At 45.1% G+C, this 15,396-nt stretch overlaps 12 non-coding genes across 12 annotated transcripts; all 12 read left to right on the top strand.

Moving 5' to 3' along the window:
* Window positions 1-339: 339 nt before the first annotated feature.
* Window positions 340-530, top strand: LOC141187977 (U2 spliceosomal RNA). The gene has a single exon (XR_012262112.1). It is a non-coding gene; the product is annotated as a U2 spliceosomal RNA (small nuclear RNA).
* A 1,123-nt stretch (window positions 531-1,653) lies between these two features.
* LOC141184162 (U2 spliceosomal RNA) lies at window positions 1,654-1,844 on the top strand. Its single transcript, XR_012258944.1, has one exon. It is a non-coding gene; the product is annotated as a U2 spliceosomal RNA (small nuclear RNA).
* Window positions 1,845-2,964: 1,120 nt separating this feature from the next.
* Window positions 2,965-3,155, top strand: LOC141187975 (U2 spliceosomal RNA). Its single transcript, XR_012262110.1, has one exon. It is a non-coding gene; the product is annotated as a U2 spliceosomal RNA (small nuclear RNA).
* Window positions 3,156-4,278: 1,123 nt separating this feature from the next.
* On the top strand, window positions 4,279-4,469 carry LOC141186648 (U2 spliceosomal RNA). Its single transcript, XR_012260906.1, has one exon. It is a non-coding gene; the product is annotated as a U2 spliceosomal RNA (small nuclear RNA).
* Window positions 4,470-5,590: 1,121 nt separating this feature from the next.
* On the top strand, window positions 5,591-5,781 carry LOC141184668 (U2 spliceosomal RNA). The gene has a single exon (XR_012259402.1). It is a non-coding gene; the product is annotated as a U2 spliceosomal RNA (small nuclear RNA).
* Window positions 5,782-6,898: 1,117 nt separating this feature from the next.
* On the top strand, window positions 6,899-7,089 carry LOC141187974 (U2 spliceosomal RNA). Its single transcript, XR_012262109.1, has one exon. It is a non-coding gene; the product is annotated as a U2 spliceosomal RNA (small nuclear RNA).
* A 1,121-nt stretch (window positions 7,090-8,210) lies between these two features.
* On the top strand, window positions 8,211-8,401 carry LOC141187973 (U2 spliceosomal RNA). Its single transcript, XR_012262108.1, has one exon. It is a non-coding gene; the product is annotated as a U2 spliceosomal RNA (small nuclear RNA).
* A 1,123-nt stretch (window positions 8,402-9,524) lies between these two features.
* On the top strand, window positions 9,525-9,715 carry LOC141187972 (U2 spliceosomal RNA). Its single transcript, XR_012262107.1, has one exon. It is a non-coding gene; the product is annotated as a U2 spliceosomal RNA (small nuclear RNA).
* Window positions 9,716-10,836: 1,121 nt separating this feature from the next.
* LOC141189181 (U2 spliceosomal RNA) lies at window positions 10,837-11,027 on the top strand. Its single transcript, XR_012263249.1, has one exon. It is a non-coding gene; the product is annotated as a U2 spliceosomal RNA (small nuclear RNA).
* A 1,122-nt stretch (window positions 11,028-12,149) lies between these two features.
* On the top strand, window positions 12,150-12,340 carry LOC141187971 (U2 spliceosomal RNA). Its single transcript, XR_012262106.1, has one exon. It is a non-coding gene; the product is annotated as a U2 spliceosomal RNA (small nuclear RNA).
* A 1,122-nt stretch (window positions 12,341-13,462) lies between these two features.
* On the top strand, window positions 13,463-13,653 carry LOC141187969 (U2 spliceosomal RNA). The gene has a single exon (XR_012262105.1). It is a non-coding gene; the product is annotated as a U2 spliceosomal RNA (small nuclear RNA).
* A 1,120-nt stretch (window positions 13,654-14,773) lies between these two features.
* Window positions 14,774-14,964, top strand: LOC141187968 (U2 spliceosomal RNA). Its single transcript, XR_012262104.1, has one exon. It is a non-coding gene; the product is annotated as a U2 spliceosomal RNA (small nuclear RNA).
* Window positions 14,965-15,396: the final 432 nt, after the last annotated feature.

Below are 15,396 nucleotides of genomic sequence, written 5' to 3'. Positions count from 1 at the left end.
AGCAGCAGCAGCAGGAGAGGTAATTAATCAGCAACCCTCCTGCTAAGGGTAGACAGCTGCTCGTTCCACCCCCCCCCCCGCCTTAATTGGTTCTCCTCCCTTCCAACGGTGTTGAGGCGGGTGGGAACAGCCGGGGGTTGAGGGTACTGTGCTAAAAGAGGTGGAGTTATGCAGATCTAAAACGCGTGGATTGCAGCAGCAGCAAGCCGAAAAGTGCAGGCATGTGAGGGATCTAGAGGTTGACAGCATGTCTTCTTAACGGGAGTCCAGGTGGCCATCTCCACAAATGGACTTTTCAGAATCCTTGGGTGGCACCGTAGTCGGAAACCAATTCTGGTTATCGCTTCTCGGCCTTTTGGCTAAGATCAAGTGTAGTATCTGTTCTTATCAGTTTAATATCTGATACGTCCCCTATCTGGGGACCATATATTAAATGGATTTTTAGAACAGGGAGATGGAAAAAGAGCTTGCTCTGTCCACTCCACGCATTGACCTGGTATTGCAGTATCTCCAGGACCGGTGCACCCCTTCTTTAATGCAGTTTCTAAAATCAGAAAGAATTGAATTCAATGCTTTTTGTTCATTTTGCTTGTTTGTCGGATTTTGGGATGGACTCTTTGGCTTTGCTTTTCTTCTCCTCATTGGATTTTTCATGTTAAAAGTTGCAGAAGCCAGATGACAAGCTCATTTTGGTTCAACTTCAGCAACTGTGCATTGCATTGCCATGTAATGTAATGTAATGCAATGCTATCTATCTAGCTCTCCCTCTATACTTCCTTTTGGATAAACAGACATATTAGGCAAGCATTTTGGAGCTTTCACCTAAATAACTACAGGTGGTGAGATAAGCTGCACAATATAATTGACCTTTCAGTATATTGTTGCACACACACCATCTATTTAGCAAATGCCCTTGTTATCAACAGCAGCCTTTTAAACTCACCTGAGCTAACAGGTATGTGAGCTGGTTACTCTGCTGCGCTTAAAATTTCTTTTTTGGTTTGCTACAATGCCTTTTCTGAAACGTTGTCTCCCTCTGCTGGAACACTGACTTCTTTCATTTAATGCCTGCAGACTATAAAAGAGAAACCAACCCAAAAAGTTTGGTTGATTAGTCTGTGGCATTCTTTTAAACTGTTGCTTATGGCGGTCTCTGTGAGCTTCTCAGTGACATTCAGCCATCCAGGTATCCCGCCTGCAGTAGACGGAATGTGGCAATGGAACGCTGGCTGCGCGTGTCATAATAGGCTCTGAGCCTTTATATACCTGCGCACAGCAGCAGCCACCTTCAGTCTGCTGCTGGACAGCCAGCAGCAGCAGCAGCAGGAGAGGTAATTAATCAGCAACCCTCCTGCTAAGGGTAGACAGCTGCTCGTTCCACCCCCCCCCCCCCGCCTTAATTGGTTCTCCTCCCTTCCAACGGTGTTGAGGCGGGTGGGAACAGCCGGGGGTTGAGGGTACTGTGCTAAAAGAGGTGGAGTTATGCAGATCTAAAACGCGTGGATTGCAGCAGCAGCAAGCCGAAAAGTGCAGGCATGTGAGGGATCTAGAGGTTGACAGCATGTCTTCTTAACGGGAGTCCAGGTGGCCATCTCCACAAATGGACTTTTCAGAATCCTTGGGTGGCACCGTAGTCGGAAACCAATTCTGGTTATCGCTTCTCGGCCTTTTGGCTAAGATCAAGTGTAGTATCTGTTCTTATCAGTTTAATATCTGATACGTCCCCTATCTGGGGACCATATATTAAATGGATTTTTAGAACAGGGAGATGGAAAAAGAGCTTGCTCTGTCCACTCCACGCATTGACCTGGTATTACAGTATCTCCAGGACCGGTGCACCCCTTCTTTAATGCAGTTTCTAAAATCAGAAAGAATTGAATTCAATGCTTTTTGTTCATTTTGCTTGTTTGTCGGATTTTGGGATGGACTCTTTGGCTTTGCTTTTCTTCTCCTCATTGGATTTTTCATGTTAAAAGTTGCAGAAGCCAGATGACAAGCTCATTTTGGTTCAACTTCAGCAACTGTGCATTGCATTGCCATGTAATGTAATGTAATGCAATGCTATCTATCTAGCTCTCCCTCTATACTTCCTTTTGGATAAACAGACATATTAGGCAAGCATTTTGGAGCTTTCACCTAAATAACTACAGGTGGTGAGATAAGCTGCACAATATAATTGACCTTTCAGTATATTGTTGCACACACACCATCTATTTAGCAAATGCCCTTGTTATCAACAGCAGCCTTTTAAACTCACCTGAGCTAACAGGTATGTGAGCTGGTTACTCTGCTGCGCTTAAAATTTCTTTTTTGGTTTGCTACAATGCCTTTTCTGAAACGTTGTCTCCCTCTGCTGGAACACTGACTTCTTTCATTTAATGCCTGCAGACTATAAAAGAGAAACCAACCCAAAAAGTTTGGTTGATTAGTCTGTGGCATTCTTTTAAACTGTTGCTTATGGCGGTCTCTGTGAGCTTCTCAGTGACATTCAGCCATCCAGGTATCCCGCCTGCAGTAGACGGAATGTGGCAATGGAACGCTGGCTGCGCGTGTCATAATAGGCTCTGAGCCTTTATATACCTGCGCACAGCAGCAGCCACCTTCAGTCTGCTGCTGGACAGCCAGCAGCAGCAGCAGCAGGAGAGGTAATTAATCAGCAACCCTCCTGCTAAGGGTAGACAGCTGCTCGTTCCACCCCCCCCCCGCCTTAATTGGTTCTCCTCCCTTCCAACGGTGTTGAGGCGGGTGGGAACAGCCGGGGGTTGAGGGTACTGTGCTAAAAGAGGTGGAGTTATGCAGATCTAAAACGCGTGGATTGCAGCAGCAGCAAGCCAAAAAGTGCAGGCATGTGAGGGATCTAGAGGTTGACAGCATGTCTTCTTAACGGGAGTCCAGGTGGCCATCTCCACAAATGGACTTTTCAGAATCCTTGGGTGGCACCGTAGTCGGAAACCAATTCTGGTTATCGCTTCTCGGCCTTTTGGCTAAGATCAAGTGTAGTATCTGTTCTTATCAGTTTAATATCTGATACGTCCCCTATCTGGGGACCATATATTAAATGGATTTTTAGAACAGGGAGATGGAAAAAGAGCTTGCTCTGTCCACTCCACGCATTGACCTGGTATTGCAGTATCTCCAGGACCGGTGCACCCCTTCTTTAATGCAGTTTCTAAAATCAGAAAGAATTGAATTCAATGCTTTTTGTTCATTTTGCTTGTTTGTCGGATTTTGGGATGGACTCTTTGGCTTTGCTTTTCTTCTCCTCATTGGATTTTTCATGTTAAAAGTTGCAGAAGCCAGATGACAAGCTCATTTTGGTTCAACTTCAGCAACTGTGCATTGCATTGCCATGTAATGTAATGTAATGCAATGCTATCTATCTAGCTCTCCCTCTATACTTCCTTTTGGATAAACAGACATATTAGGCAAGCATTTTGGAGCTTTCACCTAAATAACTACAGGTGGTGAGATAAGCTGCACAATATAATTGACCTTTCAGTATATTGTTGCACACACACCATCTATTTAGCAAATGCCCTTGTTATCAACAGCAGCCTTTTAAACTCACCTGAGCTAACAGGTATGTGAGCTGGTTACTCTGCTGCGCTTAAAATTTCTTTTTTGGTTTGCTACAATGCCTTTTCTGAAACGTTGTCTCCCTCTGCTGGAACACTGACTTCTTTCATTTAATGCCTGCAGACTATAAAAGAGAAACCAACCCAAAAAGTTTGGTTGATTAGTCTGTGGCATTCTTTTAAACTGTTGCTTATGGCGGTCTCTGTGAGCTTCTCAGTGACATTCAGCCATCCAGGTATCCCGCCTGCAGTAGACGGAATGTGGCAATGGAACGCTGGCTGCGCGTGTCATAATAGGCTCTGAGCCTTTATATACCTGCGCACAGCAGCAGCCACCTTCAGTCTGCTGCTGGACAGCCAGCAGCAGCAGCAGCAGGAGAGGTAATTAATCAGCAACCCTCCTGCTAAGGGTAGACAGCTGCTCGTTACACCCCCCCCCCCCCGCCTTAATTGGTTCTCCTCCCTTCCAACGGTGTTGAGGCGGGTGGGAACAGCCGGGGGTTGAGGGTACTGTGCTAAAAGAGGTGGAGTTATGCAGATCTAAAACGCGTGGATTGCAGCAGCAGCAAGCCGAAAAGTGCAGGCATGTGAGGGATCTAGAGGTTGACAGCATGTCTTCTTAACGGGAGTCCAGGTGGCCATCTCCACAAATGGACTTTTCAGAATCCTTGGGTGGCACCGTAGTCGGAAACCAATTCTGGTTATCGCTTCTCGGCCTTTTGGCTAAGATCAAGTGTAGTATCTGTTCTTATCAGTTTAATATCTGATACGTCCCCTATCTGGGGACCATATATTAAATGGATTTTTAGAACAGGGAGATGGAAAAAGAGCTTGCTCTGTCCACTCCACGCATTGACCTGGTATTGCAGTATCTCCAGGACCAGTGCACCCCTTCTTTAATGCAGTTTCTAAAATCAGAAAGAATTGAATTCAATGCTTTTTGTTCATTTTGCTTGTTGGTCGGATTTTGGGATGGACTCTTTGGCTTTGCTTTTCTTCTCCTCATTGGATTTTTCATGTTAAAAGTTGCAGAAGCCAGATGACAAGCTCATTTTGGTTCAACTTCAGCAACTGTGCATTGCATTGCCATGTAATGTAATGTAATGCAATGCTATCTATCTAGCTCTCCCTCTATACTTCCTTTTGGATAAACAGACATATTAGGCAAGCATTTTGGAGCTTTCACCTAAATAACTACAGGTGGTGAGATAAGCTGCACAATATAATTGACCTTTCAGTATATTGTTGCACACACACCATCTATTTAGCAAATGCCCTTGTTATCAACAGCAGCCTTTTAAACTCACCTGAGCTAACAGGTATGTGAGCTGGTTACTCTGCTGCGCTTAAAATTTCTTTTTTGGTTTGCTACAATGCCTTTTCTGAAACGTTGTCTCCCTCTGCTGGAACACTGACTTCTTTCATTTAATGCCTGCAGACTATAAAAGAGAAACCAACCCAAAAAGTTTGGTTGATTAGTCTGTGGCATTCTTTTAAACTGTTGCTTATGGCGGTCTCTGTGAGCTTCTCAGTGACATTCAGCCATCCAGGTATCCCGCCTGCAGTAGACGGAATGTGGCAATGGAACGCTGGCTGCGCGTGTCATAATAGGCTCTGAGCCTTTATATACCTGCGCACAGCAGCAGCCACCTTCAGTCTGCTGCTGGACAGCCAGCAGCAGCAGCAGCAGGAGAGGTAATTAATCAGCAACCCTCCTGCTAAGGGTAGACAGCTGCTCGTTCCACCCCCCCCCCCACCTTAATTGGTTCTCCTCCCTTCCAACGGTGTTGAGGCGGGTGGGAACAGCCGGGGGTTGAGGGTACTGTGCTAAAAGAGGTGGAGTTATGCAGATCTAAAACGCGTGGATTGCAGCAGCAGCAAGCCGAAAAGTGCAGGCATGTGAGGGATCTAGAGGTTGACAGCATGTCTTCTTAACGGGAGTCCAGGTGGCCATCTCCACAAATGGACTTTTCAGAATCCTTGGGTGGCACCGTAGTCGGAAACCAATTCTGGTTATCGCTTCTCGGCCTTTTGGCTAAGATCAAGTGTAGTATCTGTTCTTATCAGTTTAATATCTGATACGTCCCCTATCTGGGGACCATATATTAATTGGAATTTTAGAACAGGGAGATGGAAAAAGAGCTTGCTCTGTCCACTCCACGCATTGACCTGGTATTGCAGTATCTCCAGGACCGGTGCACCCCTTCTTTAATGCAGTTTCTAAAATCAGAAAGAATTGAATTCAATGCTTTTTGTTCATTTTGCTTGTTTGTCGGATTTTGGGATGGACTCTTTGGCTTTGCTTTTCTTCTCCTCATTGGATTTTTCATGTTAAAAGTTGCAGAAGCCAGATGACAAGCTCATTTTGGTTCAACTTCAGCAACTGTGCATTGCATTGCCATGTAATGTAATGTAATGCAATGCTATCTATCTAGCTCTCCCTCTATACTTCCTTTTGGATAAACAGACATATTAGGCAAGCATTTTGGAGCTTTCACCTAAATAACTACAGGTGGTGAGATAAGCTGCACAATATAATTGACCTTTCAGTATATTGTTGCACACACACCATCTATTTAGCAAATGCCCTTGTTATCAACAGCAGCCTTTTAAACTCACCTGAGCTAACAGGTATGTGAGCTGGTTACTCTGCTGCGCTTAAAATTTCTTTTTTGGTTTGCTACAATGCCTTTTCTGAAACGTTGTCTCCCTCTGCTGGAACACTGACTTCTTTCATTTAATGCCTGCAGACTATAAAAGAGAAACCAACCCAAAAAGTTTGGTTGATTAGTCTGTGGCATTCTTTTAAACTGTTGCTTATGGCGGTCTCTGTGAGCTTCTCAGTGACATTCAGCCATCCAGGTATCCCGCCTGCAGTAGACGGAATGTGGCAATGGAACGCTGGCTGCGCGTGTCATAATAGGCTCTGAGCCTTTATATACCTGCGCACAGCAGCAGCCACCTTCAGTCTGCTGCTGGACAGCCAGCAGCAGCAGCAGGAGAGGTAATTAATCAGCAACCCTCCTGCTAAGGGTAGACAGCTGCTCGTTCCACCCCCCCCCCGCCTTAATTGGTTCTCCTCCCTTCCAACGGTGTTGAGGCGGGTGGGAACAGCCGGGGGTTGAGGGTACTGTGCTAAAAGAGGTGGAGTTATGCAGATCTAAAACGCGTGGATTGCAGCAGCAGCAAGCCGAAAAGTGCAGGCATGTGAGGGATCTAGAGGTTCACAGCATGTCTTCTTAACGGGAGTCCAGGTGGCCATCTCCACAAATGGACTTTTCAGAATCCTTGGGTGGCACCGTAGTCGGAAACCAATTCTGGTTATCGCTTCTCGGCCTTTTGGCTAAGATCAAGTGTAGTATCTGTTCTTATCAGTTTAATATCTGATACGTCCCCTATCTGGGGACCATATATTAAATGGATTTTTAGAACAGGGAGATGGAAAAAGAGCTTGCTCTGTCCACTCCACGCATTGACCTGGTATTGCAGTATCTCCAGGACCGGTGCACCCCTTCTTTAATGCAGTTTCTAAAATCAGAAAGAATTGAATTCAATGCTTTTTGTTCATTTTGCTTGTTTGTCGGATTTTGGGATGGACTCTTTGGCTTTGCTTTTCTTCTCCTCATTGGATTTTTCATGTTAAAAGTTGCAGAAGCCAGATGACAAGCTCATTTTGGTTCAACTTCAGCAACTGTGCATTGCATTGCCATGTAATGTAATGTAATGCAATGCTATCTATCTAGCTCTCCCTCTATACTTCCTTTTGGATAAACAGACATATTAGGCAAGCATTTTGGAGCTTTCACCTAAATAACTACAGGTGGTGAGATAAGCTGCACAATATAATTGACCTTTCAGTATATTGTTGCACACACACCATCTATTTAGCAAATGCCCTTGTTATCAACAGCAGCCTTTTAAACTCACCTGAGCTAACAGGTATGTGAGCTGGTTACTCTGCTGCGCTTAAAATTTCTTTTTTGGTTTGCTACAATGCCTTTTCTGAAACGTTGTCTCCCTCTGCTGGAACACTGACTTCTTTCATTTAATGCCTGCAGACTATAAAAGAGAAACCAACCCAAAAAGTTTGGTTGATTAGTCTGTGGCATTCTTTTAAACTGTTGCTTATGGCGGTCTCTGTGAGCTTCTCAGTGACATTCAGCCATCCAGGTATCCCGCCTGCAGTAGACGGAATGTGGCAATGGAACGCTGGCTGCGCGTGTCATAATAGGCTCTGAGCCTTTATATACCTGCGCACAGCAGCAGCCACCTTCAGTCTGCTGCTGGACAGCCAGCAGCAGCAGCAGCAGGAGAGGTAATTAATCAGCAACCCTCCTGCTAAGGGTAGACAGCTGCTCGTTCCACCCCCCCCCCCGCCTTAATTGGTTCTCCTCCCTTCCAACGGTGTTGAGGCGGGTGGGAACAGCCGGGGGTTGAGGGTACTGTGCTAAAAGAGGTGGAGTTATGCAGATCTAAAACGCGTGGATTGCAGCAGCAGCAAGCCGAAAAGTGCAGGCATGTGAGGGATCTAGAGGTTGACAGCATGTCTTCTTAACGGGAGTCCAGGTGGCCATCTCCACAAATGGACTTTTCAGAATCCTTGGGTGGCACCGTAGTCGGAAACCAATTCTGGTTATCGCTTCTCGGCCTTTTGGCTAAGATCAAGTGTAGTATCTGTTCTTATCAGTTTAATATCTGATACGTCCCCTATCTGGGGACCATATATTAAATGGATTTTTAGAACAGGGAGATGGAAAAAGAGCTTGCTCTGTCCACTCCACGCATTGACCTGGTATTGCAGTATCTCCAGGACCGGTGCACCCCTTCTTTAATGCAGTTTCTAAAATCAGAAAGAATTGAATTCAATGCTTTTTGTTCATTTTGCTTGTTTGTCGGATTTTGGGATGGACTCTTTGGCTTTGCTTTTCTTCTCCTCATTGGATTTTTCATGTTAAAAGTTGCAGAAGCCAGATGACAAGCTCATTTTGGTTCAACTTCAGCAACTGTGCATTGCATTGCCATGTAATGTAATGTAATGCAATGCTATCTATCTAGCTCTCCCTCTATACTTCCTTTTGGATAAACAGACATATTAGGCAAGCATTTTGGAGCTTTCACCTAAATAACTACAGGTGGTGAGATAAGCTGCACAATATAATTGACCTTTCAGTATATTGTTGCACACACACCATCTATTTAGCAAATGCCCTTGTTATCAACAGCAGCCTTTTAAACTCACCTGAGCTAACAGGTATGTGAGCTGGTTACTCTGCTGCGCTTAAAATTTCTTTTTTGGTTTGCTACAATGCCTTTTCTGAAACGTTGTCTCCCTCTGCTGGAACACTGACTTCTTTCATTTAATGCCTGCAGACTATAAAAGAGAAACCAACCCAAAAAGTTTGGTTGATTAGTCTGTGGCATTCTTTTAAACTGTTGCTTATGGCGGTCTCTGTGAGCTTCTCAGTGACATTCAGCCATCCAGGTATCCCGCCTGCAGTAGACGGAATGTGGCAATGGAACGCTGGCTGCGCGTGTCATAATAGGCTCTGAGCCTTTATATACCTGCGCACAGCAGCAGACACCTTCAGTCTGCTGCTGGACAGCCAGCAGCAGCAGCAGCAGGAGAGGTAATTAATCAGCAACCCTCCTGCTAAGGGTAGACAGCTGCTCGTTCCACCCCCCCCCCCCCGCCTTAATTGGTTCTCCTCCCTTCCAACGGTGTTGAGGCGGGTGGGAACAGCCGGGGGTTGAGGGTACTGTGCTAAAAGAGGTGGAGTTATGCAGATCTAAAACGCGTGGATTGCAGCAGCAGCAAGCCGAAAAGTGCAGGCATGTGAGGGATCTAGAGGTTGACAGCATGTCTTCTTAACGGGAGTCCAGGTGGCCATCTCCACAAATGGACTTTTCAGAATCCTTGGGTGGCACCGTAGTCGGAAACCAATTCTGGTTATCGCTTCTCGGCCTTTTGGCTAAGATCAAGTGTAGTATCTGTTCTTATCAGTTTAATATCTGATACGTCCCCTATCTGGGGACCATATATTAAATGGATTTTTAGAACAGGGAGATGGAAAAAGAGCTTGCTCTGTCCACTCCACGCATTGACCTGGTATTGCAGTATCTCCAGGACCGGTGCACCCCTTCTTTAATGCAGTTTCTAAAATCAGAAAGAATTGAATTCAATGCTTTTTGTTCATTTTGCTTGTTTGTCGGATTTTGGGATGGACTCTTTGGCTTTGCTTTTCTTCTCCTCATTGGATTTTTCATGTTAAAAGTTGCAGAAGCCAGATGACAAGCTCATTTTGGTTCAACTTCAGCAACTGTGCATTGCATTGCCATGTAATGTAATGTAATGCAATGCTATCTATCTAGCTCTCCCTCTATACTTCCTTTTGGATAAACAGACATATTAGGCAAGCATTTTGGAGCTTTCACCTAAATAACTACAGGTGGTGAGATAAGCTGCACAATATAATTGACCTTTCAGTATATTGTTGCACACACACCATCTATTTAGCAAATGCCCTTGTTATCAACAGCAGCCTTTTAAACTCACCTGAGCTAACAGGTATGTGAGCTGGTTACTCTGCTGCGCTTAAAATTTCTTTTTTGGTTTGCTACAATGCCTTTTCTGAAACGTTGTCTCCCTCTGCTGGAACACTGACTTCTTTCATTTAATGCCTGCAGACTATAAAAGAGAAACCAACCCAAAAAGTTTGGTTGATTAGTCTGTGGCATTCTTTTAAACTGTTGCTTATGGCGGTCTCTGTGAGCTTCTCAGTGACATTCAGCCATCCAGGTATCCCGCCTGCAGTAGACGGAATGTGGCAATGGAACGCTGGCTGCGCGTGTCATAATAGGCTCTGAGCCTTTATATACCTGCGCACAGCAGCAGCCACCTTCAGTCTGCTGCTGGACAGCCAGCAGCAGCAGCAGCAGGAGAGGTAATTAATCAGCAACCCTCCTGCTAAGGGTAGACAGCTGCTCGTTCCACCCCCCCCCCCGCCTTAATTGGTTCTCCTCCCTTCCAACGGTGTTGAGGCGGGTGGGAACAGCCGGGGGTTGAGGGTACTGTGCTAAAAGAGGTGGAGTTATGCAGATCTAAAACGCGTGGATTGCAGCAGCAGCAAGCCGAAAAGTGCAGGCATGTGAGGGATCTAGAGGTTGACAGCATGTCTTCTTAACGGGAGTCCAGGTGGCCATCTCCACAAATGGACTTTTCAGAATCCTTGGGTGGCACCGTAGTCGGAAACCAATTCTGGTTATCGCTTCTCGGCCTTTTGGCTAAGATCAAGTGTAGTATCTGTTCTTATCAGTTTAATATCTGATACGTCCCCTATCTGGGGACCATATATTAAATGGATTTTTAGAACAGGGAGATGGAAAAAGAGCTTGCTCTGTCCACTCCACGCATTGACCTGGTATTGCAGTATCTCCAGGATCGGTGCACCCCTTCTTTAATGCAGTTTCTAAAATCAGAAAGAATTGAATTCAATGCTTTTTGTTCATTTTGCTTGTTTGTCGGATTTTGGGATGGACTCTTTGGCTTTGCTTTTCTTCTCCTCATTGGATTTTTCATGTTAAAAGTTGCAGAAGCCAGATGACAAGCTCATTTTGGTTCAACTTCAGCAACTGTGCATTGCATTGCCATGTAATGTAATGTAATGCAATGCTATCTATCTAGCTCTCCCTCTATACTTCCTTTTGGATAAACAGACATATTAGGCAAGCATTTTGGAGCTTTCACCTAAATAACTACAGGTGGTGAGATAAGCTGCACAATATAATTGACCTTTCAGTATATTGTTGCACACACACCATCTATTTAGCAAATGCCCTTGTTATCAACAGCAGCCTTTTAAACTCACCTGAGCTAACAGGTATGTGAGCTGGTTACTCTGCTGCGCTTAAAATTTCTTTTTTGGTTTGCTACAATGCCTTTTCTGAAACGTTGTCTCCCTCTGCTGGAACACTGACTTCATTCATTTAATGCCTGCAGACTATAAAATAGAAACCAACCCAAAAAGTTTGGTTGATTAGTCTGTGGCATTCTTTTAAACTGTTGCTTATGGCGGTCTCTGTGAGCTTCTCAGTGACATTCAGCCATCCAGGTATCCCGCCTGCAGTAGACGGAATGTGGCAATGGAACGCTGGCTGCGCGTGTCATAATAGGCTCTGAGCCTTTATATACCTGCGCACAGCAGCAGCCACCTTCAGTCTGCTGCTGGACAGCCAGCAGCAGCAGCAGCAGGAGAGGTAATTAATCAGCAACCCTCCTGCTAAGGGTAGACAGCTGCTCGTTCCACCCCCCCCCCCCGCCTTAATTGGTTCTTCTCCCTTCCAACGGTGTTGAGGCGGGTGGGAACAGCCGGGGGTTGAGGGTACTGTGCTAAAAGAGGTGGAGTTATGCAGATCTAAAACGCGTGGATTGCAGCAGCAGCAAGCCGAAAAGTGCAGGCATGTGAGGGATCTAGAGGTTGACAGCATGTCTTCTTAACGGGAGTCCAGGTGGCCATCTCCACAAATGGACTTTTCAGAATCCTTGGGTGGCACCGTAGTCGGAAACCAATTCTGGTTATCGCTTCTCGGCCTTTTGGCTAAGATCAAGTGTAGTATCTGTTCTTATCAGTTTAATATCTGATACGTCCCCTATCTGGGGACCATATATTAAATGGATTTTTAGAACAGGGAGATGGAAAAAGAGCTTGCTCTGTCCACTCCACGCATTGACCTGGTATTGCAGTATCTCCAGGACCGGTGCACCCCTTCTTTAATGCAGTTTCTAAAATCAGAAAGAATTGAATTCAATGCTTTTTGTTCATTTTGCTTGTTTGTCGGATTTTGGGATGGACTCTTTGGCTTTGCTTTTCTTCTCCTCATTGGATTTTTCATGTTAAAAGTTGCAGAAGCCAGATGACAAGCTCATTTTGGTTCAACTTCAGCAACTGTGCATTGCATTGCCATGTAATGTAATGTAATGCAATGCTATCTATCTAGCTCTCCCTCTATACTTCCTTTTGGATAAACAGACATATTAGGCAAGCATTTTGGAGCTTTCACCTAAATAACTACAGGTGGTGAGATAAGCTGCACAATATAATTGACCTTTCAGTATATTGTTGCACACACACCATCTATTTAGCAAATGCCCTTGTTATCAACAGCAGCCTTTTAAACTCACCTGAGCTAACAGGTATGTGAGCTGGTTACTCTACTGCGCTTAAAATTTCTTTTTTGGTTTGCTACAATGCCTTTTCTGAAACGTTGTCTCCCTCTGCTGCAACACTGACTTCTTTCATTTAATGCCTGCAGACTATAAAAGAGAAACCAACCCAAAAAGTTTGGTTGATTAGTCTGTGGCATTCTTTTAAACTGTTGCTTATGGCGGTCTCTGTGAGCTTCTCAGTGACATTCAGCCATCCAGGTATCCCGCCTGCAGTAGACGGAATGTGGCAATGGAACGCTGGCTGCGCGTGTCATAATAGGCTCTGAGCCTTTATATACCTGCGCACAGCAGCAGCCACCTTCAGTCTGCTGCTGGACAGCCAGCAGCAGCAGCAGCAGGAGAGGTAATTAATCAGCAACCCTCCTGCTAAGGGTAGACAGCTGCTCGTTCCACCCCCCCCCCCCGCCTTAATTGGTTCTCCTCCCTTCCAACGGTGTTGAGGCGGGTGGGAACAGCCGGGGGTTGAAGGTACTGTGCTAAAAGAGGTGGAGTTATGCAGATCTAAAACGCGTGGATTGCAGCAGCAGCAAGCCGAAAAGTGCAGGCATGTGAGGGATCTAGAGGTTGACAGCATGTCTTCTTAACGGGAGTCCAGGTGGCCATCTCCACAAATGGACTTTTCAGAATCCTTGGGTGGCACCGTAGTCGGAAACCAATTCTGGTTATCGCTTCTCGGCCTTTTGGCTAAGATCAAGTGTAGTATCTGTTCTTATCAGTTTAATATCTGATACGTCCCCTATCTGGGGACCATATATTAAATGGATTTTTAGAACAGGGAGATGGAAAAAGAGCTTGCTCTGTCCACTCCACGCATTGACCTGGTATTGCAGTATCTCCAGGACCGGTGCACCCCTTCTTTAATGCAGTTTCTAAAATCAGAAAGAATTGAATTCAATGCTTTTTGTTCATTTTGCTTGTTTGTCGGATTTTGGGATGGACTCTTTGGCTTTGCTTTTCTTCTCCTCATTGGATTTTTCATGTTAAAAGTTGCAGAAGCCAGATGACAAGCTCATTTTGGTTCAACTTCAGCAACTGTGCATTGCATTGCCATGTAATGTAATGTAATGCAATGCTATCTATCTAGCTCTCCCTCTATACTTCCTTTTGGATAAACAGACATATTAGGCAAGCATTTTGGAGCTTTCACCTAAATAACTACAGGTGGTGAGATAAGCTGCACAATATAATTGACCTTTCAGTATATTGTTGCACACACACCATCTATTTAGCAAATGCCCTTGTTATCAACAGCAGCCTTTTAAACTCACCTGAGCTAACAGGTATGTGAGCTGGTTACTCTGCTGAGCTTAAAATTTCTTTTTTGGTTTGCTACAATGCCTTTTCTGAAACGTTGTCTCCCTCTGCTGGAACACTGACTTCTTTCATTTAATGCCTGCAGACTATAAAAGAGAAACCAACCCAAAAAGTTTGGTTGATTAGTCTGTGGCATTCTTTTAAACTGTTGCTTATGGCGGTCTCTGTGAGCTTCTCAGTGACATTCAGCCATCCAGGTATCCCGCCTGCAGTAGACGGAATGTGGCAATGGAACGCTGGCTGCGCGTGTCATAATAGGCTCTGAGCCTTTATATACCTGCGCACAGCAGCAGCCACCTTCAGTCTGCTGCTGGACAGCCAGCAGCAGCAGCAGCAGGAGAGGTAATTAATCAGCAACCCTCCTGCTAAGGGTAGACAGCTGCTCGTTCCACCCCCCCCCCGCCTTAATTGGTTCTCCTCCCTTCCAACGGTGTTGAGGCGGGTGGGAACAGCCGGGGGTTGAGGGTACTGTGCTAAAAGAGGTGGAGTTATGCAGATCTAAAACGCGTGGATTGCAGCAGCAGCAAGCCGAAAAGTGCAGGCATGTGAGGGATCTAGAGGTTGACAGCATGTCTTCCTAACGGGAGTCCAGGTGGCCATCTCCACAAATGGACTTTTCAGAATCCTTGGGTGGCACCGTAGTCGGAAACCAATTCTGGTTATCGCTTCTCGGCCTTTTGGCTAAGATCAAGTGTAGTATCTGTTCTTATCAGTTTAATATCTGATACGTCCCCTATCTGGGGACCATATATTAAATGGATTTTTAGAACAGGGAGATGGAAAAAGAGCTTGCTCTGTCCACTCCACGCATTGACCTGGTATTGCAGTATCTCCAGGACCGGTGCACCCCTTCTTTAATGCAGTTTCTAAAATCAGAAAGAATTGAATTCAATGCTTTTTGTTCATTTTGCTTGTTTGTCGGATTTTGGGATGGACTCTTTGGCTTTGCTTTTCTTCTCCTCATTGGATTTTTCATGTTAAAAGTTGCAGAAGCCAGATGACAAGCTCATTTTGGTTCAAATTCAGCAACTGTGCATTGCATTGCCATGTAATGTAATGTAATGCAATGCTATCTATCTAGCTCTCCCTCTATACTTCCTTTTGGATAAACAGACATATTAGGCAAGCATTTTGGAGCTTTCACCTAAATAACTACAGGTGGTGAGATAAGCTGCACAATATAATTGACCTTTCAGTATATTGTTGCACACACACCATCTATTTAGCAAATGCCCTTGTTATCAACAGCAGCCTTTTAAACTCACCTGAGCTAACAGGTATGTG

The sequence above is a fragment of the Phyllobates terribilis genome, unplaced genomic scaffold (assembly GCF_046119375.1).
Source record: "Phyllobates terribilis strain yellow unplaced genomic scaffold, ASM4611937v1 Scaffold_40__1_contigs__length_11209783, whole genome shotgun sequence".
NCBI classification, from domain to species: Eukaryota; Metazoa; Chordata; class Amphibia; order Anura; family Dendrobatidae; genus Phyllobates; species Phyllobates terribilis.
This window is presented reverse-complemented; position numbering and strand designations above follow the sequence as displayed.